This window comes from Diadema antillarum, unplaced genomic scaffold (assembly GCF_040938485.1).
Source record: "Diadema antillarum isolate AM-2024a unplaced genomic scaffold, OU_Dant_1.0 scf00000103, whole genome shotgun sequence".
Lineage (NCBI taxonomy): Eukaryota > Metazoa > Echinodermata > Echinoidea > Diadematoida > Diadematidae > Diadema > Diadema antillarum.
The window spans coordinates 2,555,548-2,580,372 of NW_027270992.1; the positions used below are offsets into that span (position 1 = coordinate 2,555,548).

The 24,825-nt window shown below is 38.0% G+C and overlaps 1 pseudogene; it reads right to left on the reverse strand.

The window, feature by feature from the left end:
• Positions 1-24,825, reverse strand: part of LOC139719012 (uncharacterized) — a 116,565-nt pseudogene that overhangs the window by 87,597 nt on the left and 4,143 nt on the right.

Below are 24,825 nucleotides of genomic sequence, written 5' to 3' on the forward strand. Positions count from 1 at the left end.
AAATCAACTATCAGGTTCATGTAAAAACGAAGCACTACCTAAGAGGTATCCTTGCGGTATACCCTTCAAGTTAGTTCTTGGCTTTGTATTAGACTTTAAATTATTCAAACTGACAAAATGAGTTCTATTGTTGTAGATACTCTTGAACCAATCCAAGGGCATCCCACGAATTCCAAAAAGTCTTAATCGTGTGTGATAGCTTTTGATTTTCATAGCTTATAGTGCCAATCGTAAGGCCTTTGAGTACTCCAAAAGATATCAACTGTATGTTACATATATTTGAGTTCGATCGCCTCTAAATTGTTAACAACAATTAAAGTTAAAAATGATTATTTCTCTATACGAAAAACAGATTTACTGTCATGTCAACAATTTCCAAAAAGTCAACTGCGATTGAAAAAAAAAACAAAAACAAACTAACACGACCACAATGCAGTTGTTCTAAACAGATTTAATTGCACTTGTATACATACTTATAAACTCTTATTCCGTTTAAAATCTCAGAAAATTAGAACATTTTCCATTAATTTTTTATGTCCCTTAGGGTGATTTGAAACCAAAATAAAAAAAATAAGATAATTCAACAATATTCGACTGGCGGCGCAAGACACGAATTTCTTTCTATCATACCATGACAAAAAGACAACAAGAGACCCGCGGGTCTAGCGCTCACCTGAGTATCGCAAGTTCACCTTTCACGCAGTCACTAATCTGAATCATTCACAGCTCTACCAAAATTTGACTAGGCATTCTCAAGTAGAAGATGAAAATGTACAATAAGGGCCCAAGTTTTTTAAGATTCCTTAATTTGGGGAGATTGGGGCCCCCTGGGGCCCTCTGGGTGGGGCATTGTGCCCATTTTCATAAATTGAGATCCTCAGCCCCTAGGGATGCTACCTGCCAAGTCTGACGAAAATACATCATGAGGTTTTCAGGAAGAAGATGAAAATGTACAATTCAGGCCCCCATTTGGACCTTCCCAACCACCCCCCCCCCCCTGCCCCCAAGAGGGGCACCCCTGGATCTCCTATGAACAAACTTGAAACTACAGTCATTAATGTACTCACTCATAGTATTATCTTAGCTCTATAACTTCTGATTCTAGAGAAGATTTTTAAAGATTCCTTCATTTTGAAGGTTTGGGCCCCCCTTGGGGCCCCCTGGGTGGGGCATGGTGCCCATTTGAACAAATTGAGATCCTAACCCCCTAGGGATGCTACCTGCCAAGTTTGGTGAAAATGGGTCATGGGGTTCTCAAGAAGAAGATAAAAATGTACAATTTAGGCCCTATTAGGACCCCACCTCACCCCTCCCCTGGGTCCCAAGGGAGGCACCCCTGATTCTGCCATGAACAAACTTGAAACTGCAGTCATCAATGTACAAACTCATAGTATTAACTTAGCTCTATCACTTCTGGTTCTAGAGAAGAAAATTTTGACAGATTCCTTAATTTTGGGGCGTTTGGGCCCCCTGGGGGCCCCCTGGGTGGGGCATGGTGCCCATTTTAACAAATTGAGTTCCTAACCCCCTAGGGATGCTACCTGCCAAGTTTGGTGAAAATGGGTCGTGGGATTCTCAAGAAGAAGATGAAAATGTACAATTTAGGCCCCTTTAGGACCCTACCTCACCCCCTCCCCTGGGTCCCAAGGGAGGCACCCCTGATTCTGCCATGAACAAACTTGAAACTACAGTCATCAATGTACTAACCCATAGTACTAACTTAGCTCTATCACTTCTGGTTCTAGAGAAGAAGATTTTGACAGATTCCTTAATTTTGGGGGGTTTGGGCCCCCCTGGGGGCCCCCTGGGTGGGGCATGGTGCCCATTTTAACAAATTGAGTTCCTAACCCCCTAGGGATGCTACCTGCCAAGTTTGATGAAAATCAGTCTTGGGGTTTTCCAGAAGAAGATGAAAATGTAAAAAGTTTACGCACGACGCACGACGGACGACGGACGACGGACGACGGACGACGCACGACGGACGCCGGACGAAGGGCGATCGCAATAGCTCACTTGAGCCTTTGGCTCAGGTGAGCTAATAAGCGAATATATGAAGAAAGCAATCGGAGCATACACATTGTATTCTTAATTACCTGTAATGCAGTTAAGTCCTGACCAGCCAGCGGCACAGGAGCATCCATAGGGGTCTTGAAGGCAGAATAATGACCCTCGACAGTCGTTGTTTGAGGAGTCAATATGTCCACAAGAAACCGTGCATTTTTTTCCTACGTAGCCGTACGGGCAAGCTGTCATAAGGGAAATGTAAATCAAGTGCATGTAGTCATGGACACGTATTTAAGAAAGACAATCACATGTGTTTTTACACACCAACACTTCAAAATACAATTATTACTATGAAAATACTGTATAACGAGAGAATGCATGTTTATTTGAGCTATTTATTTGCGTGTAGCGCTTAACATTTACACTACGGGAACCTGGCGGCCGGTGTATTAAATCGATGGGCATGTCAGAATTTGGCACGGAACGAGCTTAAAAAATGCACAGGTTATTCGTTAAACATTGTATGTACAAATGCATTCGTCGAATAAAGCGCACACAATTTGTGACTTTGTACAGACATTGGCTAAATATAACCAATATAACTCTCTGATCTTAGCGGGAAATTGGTTCCTCTCCTGACCAACATAATCTGTGAATTTTCCCTCGTAGGTCAGGAGAACACTAGCTGTTCTGTATTTAAAATAAAGGGCAAACGATAATAAACCGTAAAAGAGATATACATTGTCCCAATCGATGGACCACATTTTCTTATTCTGAAAGAAAAAAAATGATATTAATTTGTGATGTATAAATGGAAAAGTGTCATTGTCACTGTCACTGCCCCAGTACGGCACCCAGTTGCATTGTGCATACGTGGTGTTGACTCGTAGATAATGCTGCGAAAAAAAAAAAAAAGCTTCCACGAGAAAATTGATAAAGGCAAAGGTGTCTAAAAGTTTCATAGTATTATGAGTAAAGCCATGTGAAGTAACAGCGATAACTTTGTCATCAGGACCCACAGAATCTTCAAAATGTAATCTGAAGTAGTGTATTATGCTTGGAAAAAGAGTCAAATGCACATTATTACTCCTTGCCAATGGAGCATTTTATGTTTCATACAGACAGAGACGTTTAGATCTATTTATCATAATTATAGTCCAGGCAAGAAGGCACGTGACCTAATTTTTTTGATATATACACTGTTTTTTTTAATGGTTTCTTGTCAAATTGAGGGTGCTAACTCCAAATCTGATTGATTCCACTCACGTAACCTTGAGCATCCAAAATCCAAAATCCAAAAATCCAAAATAGCAGATATGCTAATTTGGCCGTGATAATCACAACAATGTGCATTTTATGACCAAGTATTCTACTAAACTTTGTACATTTCTGTTCCTAGAGTAACTCCATCTCCATATGCAAGAGAATTTTTCTTTTCATATAGGTACATTTAGTACTTAAAGCTCATTTTCAATTCAAATGGCCGCCATTCCTATGGTCATATAAAACATGTATGGTAAAAATTATGCATGGAAATATAAAACAAATTTACTGTATTTTCAGTTCTGTACCTACGCTGTTGTAAAGTGTTGCATGTACAATAGAAATATGTTGGGTGCCACTTACAATGTAGAGGGCCTACATGTATTTGTTTATTCATATGCAAAAATTAAAAAATGAACGCCACTCCTATATTCTTCTGTGCAATATGAATGACAAAAATATACATGGAATTAGACAACCAATTGCTTTTTTTTCTGTCATACAGCTACATTGTTTATCAAGATTTAGTGCTGTTCATATATCTGAAGGATGAATTGAACAAAATGTATTCTTTTGTGATACAAAAGTCCCAATTTGTCAAATAAATTAGGATTTTCACTAAAAATAAGGAATGGAGTTTTGAGTATTTAATATTCGCAAGCCTTACGATGTCTAATACAATTTCATATCTTTTTTTTTTGGTTTTCAACACCACATTAAAAAAAAATCAATATGCTATCGTATTGTATATGTGACCCTGCATGCATCACAAAACCAACAAAAAGTCGCCGGACATCGATTTTCAGTTAAGAGCAGATTCTGAGAGAGCAGACTCTAAGCTTTGAAATGATGTATAACTCAATTCAAATGGACTTCCCTAACCTACCTAAATACTTGAAAGAAAGTATACACTCTGGTCTCTGGAAACTGAGAAAAGAGGCTCTGAACTACATAGTGTATTCAAGCGCTTAATCTTTCTCTATTAAAGCAGCGCTAACTGTGCAATGATAGGGACAAAACAGGATGTCAACCACCGGAGCAACAACAATTAAGGGATTATCAGCTTAGGCTGAAATTGAGCATGTGCTATCAATTCTACTCACGTTCATTCTGTCCATGATTAATGCCAACTTACAAAGCAGTAGCATTATCTTTTAAAAAGTTATTAGGCTTAAACGTGAAGAGTGTACAAGGATTTTAAGGCATGAAAAGGGGCCTCTAATACATACTTTCCACAAAAAAGGGTGGTTGAAAAATTGCTGGAAACACACTTTCCCATTCGTGTTGTGATCTCAAACTAAAGAATGATGTAGAAGAAAGATAGCTCTTTCAGCAAATCTTATGAAAAACTCGAGTTTGGCTTAGTTGACCCATTGCACCTGTTTTGAGTCCTCACGTAAAATAAAGGGGTGCGACTTTTTGATCGAGTGCCAGTGAAGGAGAGTAGACTTGAGTGTGCCTTAATTTAGAGACGTATTAGTACGCTATGTATGGTAGCTGTTGGCCCATACTTATGAGCGGGATGCTCTGCAGTTTAGTAGATGAAAGCTAGGGTAGCAGTAAAGAGGTGGTAAGTTTGGTTCACAGTAGCATGTCAATCTCTAGATCCAAAGGATCCGGCGTCAATGCTACGTGTAATCGATCATACCGTTCCACTAGAAAGGATAAAGATTGTCTGTTCCTTTAAAAAAGAAAAAAAAAGAAATTGAGGTTCTGTGTGTGGAGAGAGTCACAACTCATACATATAGAATATTCCGCTTCATTCATTCAAAGTAAGATGCTTAACTACATAGGTACATGAAGAGGTCCTGCCTTACATCCCCTGGACCTCATAGAGAACCAGCTGTAGAGCAGCTAGATATAGGTTATCCAGCCATCTTCTCAGATGGATGATAAAACAGACAAAAGAGTAATGACTTTTGGACCCAAGGCCAGCTTGAAGGTTTCCAGATGATTTTGACCGAACATTGCTACATCACCGTTTATGTATTCCCTGTATGTGGGAGTGAGGTCCAACAAAACTCCCAGATATGACCTATATCATCGGTAGGGAACTCCTAAGCCTATGCTTGGAGGGCTCGCCACACAAGGCTACCGTGAGCATAGCGTTGGCAAGATGGTTATTAAGATGGAAGACATAGGTCTGATGGTAACCGTTTAAAGGTTGGGGGGAAGTCTTACGAAGGTGAAGTACTACTCCATTGACTTAAGATGGGTCAGGACTCGGCTGATGTCATCCAAGGACATTCTATGAGACGTAAGGGCAAGATTATCAGCACGAGCAAACTTCTTACATGAAGTGATTGTCATGTCACCATGTACATGTGACCCTGCATCACAAAACCAACAAAAAGTCGCCAGACATGGATTTTTCAATTAAGGGCAAATTCTGGAAGAGCAGACTCTAAGCTTTGAAATATTGTATAACTCATTTAAAAGGGACTCCCCTAACCTACCTAAATTCTGGAAAGAAAGCACACACTCTGGAAAAAGTGTTAACTGAGAAAAAAAGGCTTTGAAGTACAGCGTCTATTTAAGCCCTTAATACTTCATCAAGCCGCACTAACTGGGCGATGAAAGGGACAAAACACAGGATGCCCACTACAGGAGCAACAACAATGAAGGGTTTTTAAGATTAAGCTGAAATTCACCATGTTCCATTAACATATTCTGTCCATGCTTAATGCCAACATACAACGCAGTTGCATTATCCTTTCAAAAGTTATTAGACTTGAAATTGAAGAATGCACAACAGTTTTCAACAAATGAAAATTGGCTTCTAATGCATACCTGATCATTCTACTCTCCCCTTAGAAAAGGGTTGTGGGGAAGACTGGTAAAAACACCCTATCCCATTTGTGTTATTATCCCAAACTTAAGAATAATGTATAAGAAAGAGAGCTCTTTCAGAAAATTTGAAAATCTCAAGATTGACTTAGTTGACCCATTTCACCTGTTTTGAGTCCTCACGTAAAATTAAGGGGTTCAACTTTTGTTTTTGTTTTTGTTTTGTGGTGCACGGTCACATATGTTATAAAGGAGTGGAGTTAGTTTACAGCCACCCTGGGGGTGGCCATTATTCAGAGTTCTAACACAGCCGGTCTGGTTACCTAGAGCAATCATGAATATGCAAGTGCTGAAGATTAAAGACAAGCCGCGTGAAGTTGTTATAGCACTGCTTTCAAAATGTGGCAGCACTCTACAATTCTGAGATGCAGCAGCTCCCTTGACATCATAAGCGAGCACATTCAATCCAAGAAAAATGGCGGTAAAATTCATCTACCTCGAGAAAGTGAAGCCTTTCACCTACCATGGCTGCATTTTATAGGCAACAATAATCAGCATGCCTATTGTCAGATAGCTCTGCGGATGGTTTCTGGTAAGGTTGGACTTTGGATCTTCTGTATATAAAGGAGTGCTCAAGCAAGTCCCCTTGTCTTCATCGTGTCTCTGCAAGATCACCAAGTGACCACTAAGCTCCTTGTAAGGCGATTGCAGGATTGGTAAATATTCCATAATTCAACAAATCATCATTGAAGGAAAGGTGTGAGCAAAGTACTCATGTCCAGACAGAAAAATGTGTCAATTTTACAGTGGCAAGCACAAAATTAAGAGTACCTGATGTTACTTAGAGCATGTTGAGTGATACAAGGTGCCTACTGACGTCAAATCTGTATTAATAGGAGTAACTGGGCGCTTCTCACAGTCTTGTGGGGTATTAATGACAGACTTTTCTCCTGATGGAAGTAGCAATGCTCCTGACAACGACTCACTCTTATGTGTCTTTCAGCATCATATTCGCCAACTTTATTACACAGTGATTGTATTCCTATACAAAATGTAAAAAATATACAATCATTGTTGGGTGTTACAAAATAGGACTACTGAGGTATGATGACTTTCTGTTTCCCGACTTTCTGTTTACATAAAAAAAAGAAAAATAATAAGTGGATACTAACAGTGATACTTAACAAAACTCTTTGTAATCCTCCAAACACAAGTCCATGTTGTTACATTTCAAAATAGTGCTACCACCCTTGAGCAAATAGGTGAAATCATGCAATCATAGAACCAGTGGTAAATCTGATCTACGATGTACAGATAAGACAGAAGGTCATTTGTCATTTGTAGTTTCAAGCAAATTATATTCTTGGTTAACATGAAAAACTTTGGAGCATTTTTTATTATAGAGATTAGACTAGAAGAATTTAGGTGGTCCCTTTATTCCACTTTCCCTTGCCTCATGTTTATTCTCGGATGAAGGGATTGAAAACAATTATATAATATCGCTTTTAGATAATGTAGAACACGGCAGTTATTTGAGAATTTCATTTCTATCATCATCTAAGATTCTGCATTTTAATTTAGTAAATCAGGGTGAATATTATGATGTCCAGCATCTCAAGGTATATAAACATCAAATGTTCATATCTAATATATGATTCCTGATAAAACAATGATCTTGATGTTGGCGTCATTTCAAGTTTTGGTGACTTTTTTTTTTTTTAATTAATAGAAAATCCAGATTAAAGAGGAACATTTTGGATGTTTGCATCACAAATGAAACAGCTTTTTGTTAGTAGCAACCTTCTGATTTATAATCAGCACTAAAATTGAGAAAAAATGTAGCTGCATGACAGAAAAAAATGAAAATGTGTTTATTTCCATGTACATTATTTTGTCGTTCATATTGTACTGGGGTTTTGTATCAAGGAGAACATACAAACCTACAAACAATACATTTTCTGTTTGTTCATTTGTTTGTTTTGCTAGTGACACTCTTCAGATTTGAATTGCACATGAAAAACTTGATAACAGCGTTGGTATGTGACTGGAAATAGAGCAAATTCATTTTCAATTCCCGTGCATATATATATTTTTTTTTTGCCATTCATATAGCACTTGAGTATGGGAGTGGCAGTCATTTTGAACAAAGAATAGCTTAAAATACTTAGTGTACATACTTGAAATGAAAATTTTCTTGCATCTGCAAATAAAATTACTCGAGGAGCAAAAATGTAAAAAGTTTGATGGAATAATCGGTCATAAAATTGACATAACTAGGATTATCATATCCAAATTAGCATATCTGACGGCCATTATGGATTTTTGGATTTTGCCGAAAATGATCAAGGTTAATTTGCGAGTGGCATCAATCAGATTTGGAATCAACACCCTGGAATTGACAAGAAACTATCAAAAACATTGTATAAATAGATAAAAAACCGAGGTTAGACGGACTTTCTATGGAGCCTAGCCTGGACTATTCTATCTATCTATCTATCTATTTGTCTTTCTGGCGAAATTAAAGAGGAAAGAGAGATATGCATTTTTGTACGTGCATACATGTATATAAAAAGAGAGAAAGAGGGGAAAAGAGGGGGAGGACAGAAAGAGTTTTTAAAGTAACTCCATCAGTCGAATGCCATGCATATATTGATATTTATGCATTCAATTCAATTTAAAGATTATTTCATTTTGTTTTTGTTTTTATTTCTGCATTCAATCAGATACAATTTGACCACAATCTTCAAAAAGTACAAAGACAAAGAATAACAAGTGCAGTGAAATAAATCAATAGCAGTACATAAATAGATAGACTTGGTGATTGCATTGAGCAATGTAGATACACAAAAACATAAAATAACATATACAGTATGTTTCAGTAAACAACAGAGATCATTGAATGCAGGAGACCACCATCGCAAGCGAATAAGCTTGAAATGGATGGAGGCCTCATAAAATGACTATCCAACGACACAACTCTCTTGGAGGAAGGTGATCAGGTGAGTGCAGTGCAGTTGCAGGTGAGAGTGCAAAATGCAGTTGAAGGAAGAAAATAGAGATTGACGATAAGATGACAATCATTTACCATGAATATTTGTTAGCTTAATTGATTTGGAGAATATAATTGTATCAAATATCGTTTTAGTGAAGCTTTCAAAGAATAAATACTTAAACAGGACTTTATATTATCCGGGAGATTATTCCAAATGTCCGGACCCGAATGTCTTATAGATTTATGTGTCACCAATAATTTGGGATTCAAAAGGTGGAAATTTCTACCTATACGAGAAGGGTACGAATGGACAGAAGTATTAAACCTAAACATGTTATTAAGCGATGATGGAAGTTGATCCTTTATGTATTTAAACATAATTACTGCTACTTGAATTCAAATCAAAAACCTTCAATGTTTTAAGCTCATAAAATGTGACCCTGCACCTCAAAACAAACAAAAAGTCGCCAGACATGAATTTTTAGTTAAGACCATATTCTGAAAAAGCAGACTTTAAGCTTTAAAATGATGTATAACTCAAATCAAATGGACTCTCCTAACCTATATCAATATTGGAAAGAAAGCACAAACTCAGGAAAAGTGTGAAGTGAGAAAAGAGGCTCTGAAGTAGAGTGTCTATTCAAGCGTTTAATCTTTACCAAGCTGTGCTGGCTGTGCGATGAATGGGACAAAAACAGGAAGTAAACCATCAGAGTAACAACAATGAAGGGATTATCAGATTAAACTGAAATTAAGCATGCCTCATTAACACATTCTTTCCATAATCAATGCCAACTTTCAAAGCAGTAGCACTATCCTTTCAAAAGTTATTAGAGTTGAAAGTGAAGAGTGTGGACAAGGTTTTTCAGAAATGAAAAAGGGATTCTAAAGACACACCTAATCACACTATTCTACCAAAAATGTTCGAGATAAACCGCTAAAAAACACACTTTCCTGCCCGTTTTATGATACCAAATTTTAGCATAATGTAAAAGAAGACCCGCTCTTTCAAAAAATGTGAAAAAGTCAAGTTCGACTAGGTTGACCCATTTCACTTATTTTCTGTCCTCACGCAAAATCAGTGTGTGCGACTTTATGTTCGTTTTGAGGTGCACGGTCACAAATGAAGAATAAGTATGAGCCAGAAAATGCGTTTTTCGATTAAACGTGGGTCATATTACTTATCATTACAGTATGATATGCAACTAAGATCAATACTTGCTAGTGGGAGTTAAAAAAACAACAAAAAATACAGTTATGATGGAAATCAAAGTTGATGCACATATTGGGACAGTGTGCATTGATTTATACATCGCAAACGGATTTAAACACAAAATTGCAGAAGTAAGTCGAAATGGGAATATGAATGCCTGCTCAGCTGCCTTACAATGTAAAAAATGTATAATGTTTATTCCCTCTTGAGATCGCTATGATTCTGCTAGCATTGCTGAAGATGCATCCCTGAAATACTCAAATACATAATAAACTCACCCGTTTCACAATGATCGCCCATAAATCCCGGAGGACAAAAACAGCGCCCGCCAATGTCGTCACAGATTCCCCCATTGTAGCATGTCGGGCAGGTATATCTGCAATTTGGCCCCCAACGGTTATCTAGACATCCTGGTTTGGAAATTTGAAAGATAACGGAAAATTTAAGAGGAAACCAAGAAGTAAAAAGGGACATCCTTTATCCATTTTCTTCATGGTCATGTAAAAGCCATACTTTCTCTCATAAAATCAAATGTGTGCTCGGATTTTTTTTTCTGTTATCGCGTTTTTCCTTTTAAGTCCGATAGAAAAGCAGAAAAGTGTGAAAAGGAGATTAGAACATCGAAATGTGATCCCATGGAAACCTCTTCTCTCTTTTTTTTTTGTGAACAGGGAAGTTAATGATATAGAAACATATCTTTAATGGTTCCAGTTACGATCTACCACCAGATATGAGTGAACCTTTCTTCAGAATAGACAGCTTGAATACTATTGACACTGGTTTCAACGTTAAGTACGTCAATTTTTTGAGAGTTATAATAATGTGCATAATTATTAGAAGAGACAGGATTCGGTGTTAAGCGGAGTCACGGTGAACTGTTTTTGTGATTTTATAGCGTTTTCTCTTCATTTGAGGAATGGTGTCTGCCTATTTACCTCGAACTATAAGCCTAATTATTCCACCTCGTTCCGGGTCGCCTCTATAGTAGTAGTGATGTACTCCAGCCATTGATTTGTTTGCCTTGCTGATGTTCAGTACGCCAGATGACACGGAAGCGGAAAGGTCTGTCTGACCGTTGAGCATCCAGACGAGCGTGCCTGTGATAGTTCCCGCAGGGTTCGTGACGAGGCGTACATCTTCGTCAATGCTGGCAGTTACCGTCAATTTGTTGGGTGTGAGATGAGCTGCGCATTAATTCAATGTGGACAAGAAGACATCAAATAAGTTAATCTTACACGACTGGGTTAAAATACCCCCCCCCCCCAAAAAAAAAACAACAACAACAACAACAACAACAAACAAACAAACAAACAAACAAACAAACAAACCCAATTTCATATTACAGGCAAATTATGACATCGACAGGCCTCTCATCTCAAAAGGAGGGATACAAGAAATACATTGAATTTATACTCGAACTAATGATAATAACGGAAATGAAATTAGGTTCATAAAACTTAGAAGTGCCGCACGTCTTTCCTCATGATTCTTTTTACGTGTAAAATATGATTACTTATCAATGTTTTTCTCCCTTACCGATGATGATGCTTAAGGAATTAAAATGAGTCAAAAATTTCACGCGGCATAACACACACCGGCATTACTTGTTGTTTATGAAAACATAATTTATTAATTTGTCTATTTTGATACAACGTTTTTCTTTGTTAATACGAATATTACTAATTATTTAGATGATAAAACATGCTGTATTTTTTTCGTTTTCTTGAAAGAAAAGATGACAAATACAAACTGTGTACTTCTATTTTGTAATATACCAGTGTTGTCTGAGACGTGATGTTAAGCTATAAAGTGAATCATGGCAACATGGACTTTGAAGAATGGCTTTTCTTCAGAGTTGCATAATAACAATTTTTGTCATGTACGTCGTTTAATTAGCTGGTGTGATATTGTGAATAAACTCGATATACAAAACAAACCCAGACACGCAGTAATCATTATGGATCAGTAACCGCGCAGTGTTTGCATAATAACGTTTAACTTTCATCATAGTCACCGATGCAAACAGATTATATCTTACATGTTTTCACTTTCCTTTCGGAAGGGACCCCACGAATAGAGAAAACAAAATAAGAGAAAATACAAGAACGGATATCTCGTAAACAAGTATGTATACATGCAGGTAACGTTGGCTGTGTAGAAATGGTTGAATGTCGTTATAATAATATTCGTAATAGTCATATAATTCACGTGTATACAATATAGTGTACATGTAACTGCAATTTTGATAATCTTTTGTACAAACCGAGTAACAGAATAGCATTGGACTTGTATTGACTCATGAAATTATACACAAAAAAAAACCTCTGGACGTTGACGCAATGTGGGATTAAAGTACCTTTTGACGATGTTTATCTATGATGCCCTGACATCGCGGCCGGACACACAAAAATAGATACAGTGGCACTAACGATGGTAGTCTTACATCATTAATATTAACAAGAAAATGTTTCATTACCGAGAAATTACACTCCTATCACTCAATGAATGAGAAAAAATATTACCAAACGTTACTGTCACAAATAATTAATATCAGTTCTCACATGGAAAAGATTGTTTCTTTCATTCACATTTCTTACGCCCTAATGTCCGTAAAGATTAAAATTCATTAAAATAACAATGACAAAATCGGGATAGCTCGTTTCTTTTTAAAGCCGTAATCTGGATGAACTTAGTCATGTTAGTAATGTATCATACAGTTGTATTCAGGAGGAAAATTACGACCTTCCGTCATAGAAATGTTTATGCACTATATAAGACCCTATACATTAATTTATCTTGGAAGAATTCCATTTTTTGCAACACACAAACACACACGCATACATACGCACCACAAATACTGAAAACTAATGTGTTGATTCATTGTAGCTGCTGCCACACTTAGTCACTGCAAATATGACAGCTCACAATGTTGCCAAACTTTTCAAATGGATGGAATAGTTTTGATCGAGATGGGGATTCAGTATGTTTTGCAGGATTAATACAAAATCACTTGTGAAATATTAAAGAGCATATACAAGCCTGCGAAAAATTAAAAGTTTCTCGGTTTCGAAATGGCTAAGATATTCAAGAACAAAGGAAAACAAAGGAATCAGAAAATGTGGTTCACGCCTTTTTCATTACTTGGTTTTGGATATCTCCACCATTTCATAACCGATCGTCATAAAATAAACTTTGAATTCCTCTTGAAAATGTATGCTCTTTTATATTTCATGAGATGTTTCTCAATATTCAACAAAACATAAACCTGAATTAAGCTATCTCAACCAAAACGATACTATTCCTTTAACACAGCGGAAAATCCGAGAGATTATTCCATAAAGATGCTACATTATACGTATAATTGTGGCTGTGACGAGCACAGATGTTGTTTCTATCAAGTAGCTGAATTAATTGCAACCAGCTACTTTAATACAACATCGTCTGGCAGGTATTCAGTCTACAAACCTACCATTAAAAGTTGAATTAGTCTACCGGGCTATCCCTCACAGTGACCACGTCTGTCATCACTTTATTTTGCATTATTGAATGTAACGTAGTCTCACACATTCATTTGTTGTTGTTTTTTTCTCTATTAGATCAATGACATTGTACATTAAACTCAAAATGTTACAACAAGATACTCGACATGGTCGACGAGGAAAATGTGATGACATGAAATTCATTTATTGAATAGTTGCTGCGTGTTGAACGTTCAAGTCACAGTCCTGCTAGTAGAAGAATGTTACTGTTCCAAGATTTCTATATGCCTGAAACTGTAGAATTGAGTGCGTTTTGGTACGGGGACGATTTAAACGAACTATTCATCTTTTAACGGTTGTGCATTATTTTTCGCAAGCCGCGGTTGAAGAGAAGCTACCAAGTTTTCTTTTCTTTTTCTTCTTCCTGTGACTGCATGCTCATTTCAGTTTTGATATACAAGTCATGACGATAAAGAGAAAAATATGAAATATACTGATCAATTTCACAAGTAGAGGGGAGGGTACATGATTCCTCCATGCTGATGATATTATCAAAAAGGAAGTGACTGAGACGGAGAGAATACAATGTTTGTCTTGTCATTCCTCCCCCTAGAGAGATGCTTAATATACAGGCACATCAATGTGGATATCTTCCTAGCTATTCACGTTCAGTATTAAAGACAGTCATGACCTTACCTTCTTTAGACTTGAGACCTGTAAGAGTGTACTGTGAAATTATTTGTTGCCTTTGTGTTTTTTCTGTTTTCTTGCTCTATCCAACCCCCTGATTTTTTTTTTTATCAAAACAATATCTTTACAAAATAAAATCTTATGGCAGTATACAAATAATACGCATTAGTAAGGACACATTATACTCTTAGGAATTAACCACATAGGTACCTTTGGAAAAGGAAGTTTGGACTGTTTCGAAGGTACCGAGAGTGGGTTATTATTATTCAAAGTAGCGAACAAAATCTTGCACATTAATTATTTTATAAAATAATGAAGTAAATAATTTCGTTTGATAAATCAGCCTCGTCCCAATAAAATAAAAGAATAGAATTTCGTCTGATCACAATCGCGAGGTGAAAGTGCCAAAGGCCGATCATTACACTTTTCTAACGACCAGTCATAAGCAAAATTACGTGTTATATTGTAGGGGGAAAATACCTGGTCATGTGCACCCTTTCAACCAATCATTTGATTATGATCTGCTCAATCACTAAATATGTAAGAATGTGGCAGTCTCAAGAGGAGAGGCTTACTTATGAACATCATACTTATTGTGTTTCGTTTTGTGTCTTTCAACCACACTGGTTATACATCATTCATTATACTCGTCATTCATCTACTATTATAGTACCTTGGTTGTGAATGAAAGAGAGTGAAAATATCACGACCACGATATACGTCACACGCAATGCAAGTAAGACACTCATTGAAATAATAATGTAAGTAAAACATTGATAAACGCTATGACATTCAAGCTATAAATCTGTGAACACAATGCACTTAAAGAGATGGGAATATCGTAGGCTAACTTGCAAGATTGCTTGATTACAAGTTTCAATACGCACGCATTGTACAACTAGGTATACGAGGCGCTTTTGCAAACGTCCTTTCTGTTGTCCACATTGGCCTGCTTTGGGCCTATATAGCCACACGCACTACAAAAGGATATTGCTCTGTATTTATCGCAACGGCGGCATCTATATACGATGAACTTAAGGGCTTAATGTAGACTGCAGCTTGAAGGACAAAGTACCCAATATAAATTTTTAAGTCAAAGATGTTTAGTTGCTCCCGGGCATTTTGCCTTTTCCGTTCCCACCGACGAAAAGGTCAAAGTGACTATTGTAAGTACAAAGGGATAGAGTATTTTACCGTCAGAACGTATGAGCAGAGTAGTAGCGGTCGTTGTCCAATTGTACCGTTCAGCCCGACATGAGTAAACCCCAAAGTTGTTTCCATTAGTATCAACAGGTAAGGTGACCTTTCCCGAAGACGTGAGATAGCTTTTGATATTTGTACCCGATGGTAACTGACACGAGGAGACATCATCATCGTAAGAACACCAGTTTGTCACATCTGACCCCGTGGTCAAGTCTATTGACCTCTGAAAGGTCAATGTACTTGTCGAATCAGCACCGCTCACTATGGCTGCAAACGACGCTGGTTGATTGGGATCGTAGGTTGGGTTGAAATTAACACAGGTCATGTCCAGAATATTTCCTGTCAAGGTAAAACAAATGGAAGTTCATGTGAGAAACAATATGAACGAAATGAGCTTCTTGTTCCACTGAAGTTTTCCTTTAAATTCAATTGAACTCAAACTTTAGTTCATTTTTTTTTCGAAAAGAATATAAACATTTCAATTTCTTCGGTAACTGAGAATAAGGTTGCATAATCCAAACAAAGTGAAATGAGAAAAATGATATTTTTCTCATTTCACTTTGTTTGGATTATGCAACTATATTATAATTGTGGAACCTTGGGGTAACACATACAGTCAGACCATTATGTTATGTTACTCCCGCACGCAGTGCGCACGGGGCTGCTTCGTGCGGCTGCGTGCAGGTTCGTGCGATCTCGCACGGGAGCGTATGGCTCCGTGCGCCCCTGTACGCGCCCGTGCGTAGTCGTGCACCTCCGTGCGGATCTGCACGCCCCCGTGCAGATCCGCACGCCTGCGTGCGAATCTGTACGCCCGCGTGCGGATCCATACTCCCTCGCACGGGCCCGTGCGAGTGTGGCGCACGGACCCGTGCGGCTTTGGGGTGCGATTTCGCACGGCCCCGTGCCGCCAGTGCTTGGTTCCCGCATGATCCCATCCCAACCTCCCTGGTTCCCGCGCAGTGCTTACATGGTACATGTACAGTACGTGTGTGTTATCAGGCGTGTACCGCGTGCGAGTCCATGCGCCATTCCCCTCGGTCGGCATAATTATGAAATGAGACGATTCCCGACAATATGTGCGTACAAGGGTTGTTATTTGCGCATTGCCAGTCAGTTGGCAAGCCGAAAACCCCGTCTAGAATATCCAAGTTCTCGCACGCGTGACCACGAGTTGACCCCGCAGAAGATGATCAGTGAATTACGTTTTCACATGATTTTTTTTTTTTTTTTGATTTGACAGGTTACGGTTAGAACCTGAATGCAATACTGTTCAAATTTTCCACGAACGACATGAAAGACCATCAACTTCGAGCATGGCAATTACATTGTATTCATTACCGATGTACGGCACCGGAAATTATGGGTTCTCGTACTCGTCTAAAATTCTCCCACAAGTCTTCTTTTTCATCGTAGGGCACCAACGAACGTATATAGTAACATGTAAACGGAAGATTATGTAAGATGATACCTACAAGGTGTGACGTGCGTGATGATTAGATGGGTCAACAGCCAGCTGAAATCATAGGGATATCGGGATATCATGCCTTTACTCTGCACGAAATCGCGAAAATATCGTACTGTCCCACATATAGAAATTGACGTTTTCTGGATGCCCTTGTTTGTGTGTTATGAGCGACCCCAGCGTAACTGACATGGTCAGTTATAAGCGTCTACTAGCTGTGATATACTGTACTTGTGTCTGTGGTTGGGCATTATGTACAAGTAGCCTACTGCCTCTTTCTTGGCCTCTCTCTCTCTCTTTCTCTCTCTCTCTCTTTCTTCGATTGTTTGTCTTCCCTTGATCTTGTAATTCATAATACATTGTATGTTTATTTGGTTTGTTTTTGTCAATCCTGATGATTTCTTCGACTGGAAGTGCTGTCTGATTCTCAGTTTCTTTCTCCACGGTGAAAATCCAATTGAATTCCCACTGAAAATAATGCCACCAATCATTCAGTCCACCCTCTCTCAATTCAAAGCATCCTAGGCATACACTCAATTACCAGTATACTATAACTACTAGTTATACCGTTCACTTCCGTGAACACAGTTACATTACCCGTATATCGAAATTCCGCTTACATTATCCACTCTGTTATTGTTTTTTGTTTTGTTTGTTTTTTCTCGGTGAAAACAACATTTTGACGTAGCAAAAGAAAACTGCTGATCCCAAGGACTGGTACTATGGGAGGCCATTGTATCTATTCTCACTACATTAGTAGGCCTACATATGAAACTAGGCAAAGAACCTTTGATACATCATTACACATACCTTTATCATTATTTAGTAAAATACCAGTACATTCTTTTTCATTATTATTATTAATAACAGAGAAAGGAGCACAATCGACGAGTTGTTTTCCTTTATAAATGTGTATACATACACGTGTATCCATATATTTATTACATGTAGGTGTTGAAAGAACTACATTGTAGTAAAGTTTCAAGGTATCCATCAATCTTCATGGCAATGTATCATACCAGTACACATAACAAAAATATGTATAGTATGTTACCAAAAGTAAGAGCTGTATAAGCAGTTTTTCTTACTCTTTAGCAGCATAGTCAAATGTGGTTTATACTATTTTATTCATTAATTGATTTACTCATCTATGTATTTATTCATTCATTTATTTTTGTTGATTAATTTTTTGGTGGTGGCCTTGGTCTCAGTCTCCAGCTAAGTCACATGTAAGACCCTTATGCAATTAAGGTACAACTGTCGGCGATCTTGTGAGTAGGAATGCGAGTAGGAACAGTCTGTCTCGACTACGACAGTGATGTACAGTGAACATAAAAAAAAATATATATATATATATATATATATATATATATACAGACTGTATATATATATATATACACCGTGTATATATTCGTCTGGTGCAGCTCATGTAAAAGGCAAAGGCATGTACCAGCTAGTTTGAACAATTGCAGAGCTACACTGTGTCAAGCAGATCTATGCAAATAATTTGCCATCAAGTTTTCACACTGGCAATAAACTACACTATATCATGTTACACAAACAGGATTCTGAATATTGCTTGAATATTTGTAAGTGAAAAATAAAGCTAGAATATCACAAATGCTTTTGAGGCAATACCATGTAAATTACAACATTGTACATGCCATCTGCACTTTTGGCAAGGTTTTACTTAATTGAGACAGAGATAACTTCAATAACAGTCCAAACTGCATAAAGGTTTGAGGGGGTAAAAATGCCCTTGAGTACTCTGAAGGCAGGTATGTGTATCTACTAGTACAGTGTATTCACACCCCCAAGGTTACACATATACATCAAATAGAGGGTCACATAAACCAACAGCTGCAAAAGAAATTTGAAGATGTGCATGACTACATATGAAGTGTATTTACTGTAAAAAAAATAAAACATGTTCAAAAAATATGAACTTCATCAACAGTCCAAACAGCAAAGAATTTTTGAAGGTGTTGTCTGTAATATGAAGCATGCTTATTGGAAACAAAACGGATATAACTTTGAATACACTTCAAAACATCGATAATTACTAGAAATCAAAGGAGAAAAATTTCAGTACAAGTGACCCTTATACGTGTAGCACCTGGCAAAATATTTATGTGAAGAGATCTTTCATCCCAACTTTACCATTATACTGTACACAATCTTATCTGAAATGTCCATAGGCAATCTAATCGTCCAAACATCTGTATTAACTGAATACACATGTACTGTTAAAGTGAAAATTTTGTGGTTCGAAATGTACACGCTTTCCGCGCAACCAGAAACTAGCGCGAAAATAAAAGCATGCAAATATTTTTGCTTGCCATATGTTTCTGTGCCTGATGTCCTGATTCCACAGATTTAAAAACACGTGAAGCTCTTCTTATCCGGCCAAATGCGAACAATATGTCGCTAAAAAATATATATCCACTTTTACAGTATCAGTACATGTGGACAAGCAGTATCAGACACATTTAAAATACATGTATACATGTACACAATGAATGTGTGTCATTTTTTCATGGACCTTATGAATAAGTGAATGATATTTGACCCCGTTACCAGTAACAACACTCGACTTGTGGAGTATTAATTGGCCTACATAACTGATAAGAACAAGTTCGTTCATGCGAACATACAGGCAGATTTGGTGGAAACTTTTTGTACACATTTGCACATGTAATGTATTATCATCTGTCTAACTGCTGTGTCAGAATCTTCATTTTCCTTATCCCTTCTTGACCGTTCAATTCCTTTTGGTGACAGACCTTGTGTATTTACCTGTTAAAAAACAGAATTCTTACATCTTTGAAACCTCTTCTGAAATGGGTCAGAACCCAGATATCAACAATACAAGATGAATACTCACTAAACCTCTTATAGTGCTTCATTGGTGATGTACAAACATACCTTCAGCGGCAATTAAGACATGCCCCCTGTTGAGTATTGGCTGGAAGTGCAGCTACTACTTCATATACAGTAATGTACTCGCTTTCATAACGTTTATCAAGGATATCATAGTTCCATGCATTGAATATCTGTAATGGTCGAACTTCACATTTACTACAACACCCTTTTGCTTTTCAAAGGACATAAATGTACCATCGTTTTTACTAAAAATTTGAAAAAAAAGTAAAATAAATGTTCTTGTAAAGATGAATGAAGAATTAAGTTGATAGAACATATATGTTTTATCAATTTCATTCTTCTTGTTGTATCATACCACATATTTAGCACCTTTGTGAGGTAGATTATCGTGATCACATACTGTTCATGGCCGGTGCAGCCATGGGGGCCGTGGGGGCTCAGTTTTTGTGCACCATACAGAAGGTGTCAGCACTTTGGGCCCCACACTTTTTTCAACCCGGAAATAGGTACCGGTAAGTGGCACTAAGAAAAATATAGATACACCTTGAAGTATGGTGGTGGTAAGGTTATGTTCTTTCTCTGAATAGCTTTTTCTTGCTTGTCAGGCGAAAACACCTGGAAGTGGACTGGTAGAGGTGAGCCGAGGACCTTTTTTTTTTTTTCGCTTGTCAGCCGAAAAAACCGGAAGTGGATGGTAAGAAAAGATATTGTGTGTTTTTTTTGTCATCTTGTTGTTGGTTGTTTTTTTTTTTTTCCTGCTTGCTAGCTCATGAAACCCGGAAGTGGGCCCCCACACTTTTTTGAAAATGCTGTGCCGGCCATGCTGTTCTAGGTTTTTCAATGAACTGACAAAGTCTCTTAATCAATGTTTCTGTTCTTGTTAGAAAGTCATTAAGCGCTTGCAACAACAGTGCTCTACGGTACTTGATAAAATCTGTCAGAGATTGAATGGTGTTCATCCAGGGAAACAAAATATAGCAGTGTGCAATATGATAAGTAGATCTTCTCGTTTATGTCCTGCAGGTTATCCTGGAGGCCATAAAGAGGAGAATCATCATAAATATGCACGGTCAGGTACCGGTACTGTACTGTGGTAACCGCAGCAGCGACCCCAACGCTACTGGTTACGACGCCCCGCGCCGGGGTTAGTACTGGGGATACCTACATGCAAGTGTACAATGCGACACAAATAGAGAAAGGATTAGAAAATGCATAACAATTTTTCCAACCATTACTCAAAATTAATCATAATTAGATGATATTCTAAACCATTATTCATAATAACATGTCCCTAACATTATGTTGGAGTAAACCCCAATTCAAGCAGAGGCAACTACAGACAGACATTGTACAATGTACATGTACTAAACATGTACACGTACTATACACACATTTACCTACAAGGAGTGTGATCTGAGAATTATCAATCATAACATATTTTTTTTTTATCTCAGTGTCATTGACAGCAAAAAAACAATCAAACAAACAAAAGTAATAATTGATAACTCAGCTCACACGCCTTGTAATTGAAACCTCTACCAGAATAATTCAGACTACACTCTCTTAAACCTAATTGTCACAAGTGTGGAAGACTCTACATCTCTATGATTTACTGCAAATATACGGGTACTTAAAAATTAAAATATGAAAAATTAAAAAAGCCCACCCAGTTCTCAGTCACTATACGTCCATTGCAACAGGGACAGCACTCGATGATTTCCTGAAAATTATCTATACCGTTAGTCAGGGCACCAGCTTGCCACATCTACAGGTAGGACCCAGTTTCGACGCCCAGCAGATAATTCTTATTAAATTTTATACTCAATACAAACGTCTGACTTCAACAATCAACAAAGTTATCAATCACATTTCTAGTTTTTATAAACCCTGTTTGTCACTTGTCATCCTAATCTGATGGTGGAATATTTAGGGGAAAAAGCAACACAGTGTCAGCAGAAATGCTGATATCAGCCATTTTTAGGGGTTCAAACAATATGATGCATTTTGTATGACAACGCCGTAAAATGAAATTCACTCATGACCATTATTTTACTTTAGTATCAATTTGTTTGCCATATCCTGATGTTTGATTTCTGTAATCGCCTTAAGCAATTGCATGACTGAAATTCGTAATTAATGAGCAAACTTGTAGAAGGCGTTGGCTTTGAGAATGTGGCACCAGATTTCGACAATGAAACAACAAGTTCTTGCGCTGGTGTGATTGCTGGTTTGCGTTTACAATGTAGTGTATGCGTACTGTATGCACCATGTGTTTTATGTGTGATGCGTGCTGCATGATTGTGCGAAAAATCGCTTAAAATTGAACAGGAGCGCATTCAAATGGGAATTTGTTTAAGGCATATCATTATTGGCCTTTTAAATAGCTCAATTTCATATCGAAATTCTCAGGTAAAACGGTGCAGTTTTGATGGTAAACAAGGAAATGTGCTAAAGTGTCGAAAACTAACTACGACAAGCAGCCCCATACGCATCTACGCTGTGCATGATAGAATGGGCTGCCGGTTGCAGTTACGAAACTGGCACCCTAGCTGTATACTAGTATACAGCGGCAGCGTAATTCTGATCATTCTTTCTTAGTATAGGTGATCCCGATGAGCCGTAAAATCCAATCCATAATCTCAGGGCCGCCAACATTGGAAACTAGTAGTAGATCTAGTTGTAGTTCAGTGTTAGACTCCCATGCTATAATTTGGGTGTCAAAATGAGTGAGATCAATAGAAATGCATGCAAATGAAATGAAGCTTTAGACGTGTAAACTGAGCAGTCAGTCTGAGGATGATGAGGTGAGTGAGCTGTGAGAAAGGACCAAAATGAGCAGAGTTGAGCGAGTCTCACTCTCAATGTGAGTGAGAGTTGCAGTTGGCATGAAATCTAACCTACTACTACTAGTACTAGATTCTAGTACATCTTTGCACACTGTACGGCTAATGAGCAGCGCTAAAGTAATTGTAAATTAGATGTTCGGTCATGCCATCGCCACATAGATTACACATGTATGCAAATATCACACATGATGTCCCCTGTCCCCCTATTCCCACATCCTCTCCCCCTATTCCCAATACTGGCAATAGTCAATTCTGATGTCTGGATGTGGGATGAGCAGTAATTAGGCGTACCAGCCTGTCTGCCTTGCCTTTTTTTTTTTTTTTTTTGAACTGACGATACAGTGTAGATGAGGATAGACCTGGAAGCTCGACTGCTGCTATACAGCAATCTTCCAGTATCTTCGGTAAAGGTTTAGTAGGTAAATGATCACGGGCATGGCACCACGGGCCACGGCCATCGCCGGCCACGGAGTTTCATTTGACGAATTAGCAACGCTAATTTCAATGTATGGGACTACCTCCGCACAAATCGTCATCATCAGCAGCAGCACGGATAACTACAATACACAGCAACAGAACGAAAGTTCCATTACGCTGTGGTCAGGTGGAGATTTGACTTACAACTTATTTTAAGCGGCTTTGAATTTATCTGTGGATGGCATTGATGTATCATAGCAAAGGGCAGATCTGATCCAGAGTCCCGTATGGTTTGCTAACGGTGCATTTGCGGTCAGTCCTAAAGTCGACCCGCCTTTTGTTTTAGACGGTACAGATTGGGGACCCTAACTCTAAACCTAACCCTAACCATCAAACCCTAACCCTAACCCTTATCCTAACCCTGGCCATAACCCTAACCCTAACACTCAGACTCTTAGGCCCTAACCCTTAACCCTAAACGCTAACCATAACCCAACGTATTTCCCATAGGTCTAAAATGCGCCATGCCCCAATCTGTGCCGTCTAGGGGAAAAAAAAAAAAAAAAAAAAAGCAGGCGGGACACAGAAAAAATGCCTTCGTTCGATCCAACCCGGTACCCGCAGAAATGGTTTGACTGCATGGGGTGGTCGGTTGGACCCTCTGGAACACCCGTAGGCAGTATGTGATTCCAAATTATGGTGTTCATGAAATTTTACAGTCCACTTAGAAGCGACAAGATCAAGATCTTATTGTTCGAAAAAAAGGTCTGCGCATTATAAGACTACTACTGTACACACAACAGTGGTACCCAGTGAACCGTTTTTTTCTTTTTTTTTTTCTCTTTTTTTTTTTTTGTCCTTGTCGCAATCTCTGGCTAGCTATGCGCCCTCACTCGGCTTAGAGCAGTTGATGTAAGAACAGAAAACTGTTGATCCCAACATGGACCTACAGGTCCATGATCCGAAGGACTCCTTTACAAGGTTACAGCTTGTTATTCCAAAGGCTCTTTATTCCTAAAATTCGTTATTCCAAAGGTTCATTGTTCCGAATTTCATTTTCGGATTAACTAATCTTCAGAATAACGAACCTTCGGAATAACGAACAGCACCCCTTTACAATGGGAGGCCATTGTACACTTTCTCTTTTCTACTACAGGCAAGAACTCTAGATACATTACTACACATGCCATATTCTCATAAATTAGTAACATCCATACCGTTACCTTCTTTTTTCATTAATAACAACAATTATCTAATACATGTAGGTGTTGACAGAAATACAGTGCAGTTTAGTTTCAAGGTACCCGGTACTAGAGTCTATCCATCAATCTTCATGGCAATGTATCACACACATAACAAGAATAATACGTACACTACTGAAAGTAAGAGCTGTATAAGCATTCCACAGTTTTATCTATTTTTTTTTTTAGCAGTATAACCAAGTGTGGTTTAAACTGTTTTTATTGATTGATTGATTGATTGATAGATGATTGATTGATTGGTGATTGATTCATTGATTCATTGATTGATTGATTCATTCATTCATTCATTCATTCATTCTCATTTACTCATTTATGTTTGGT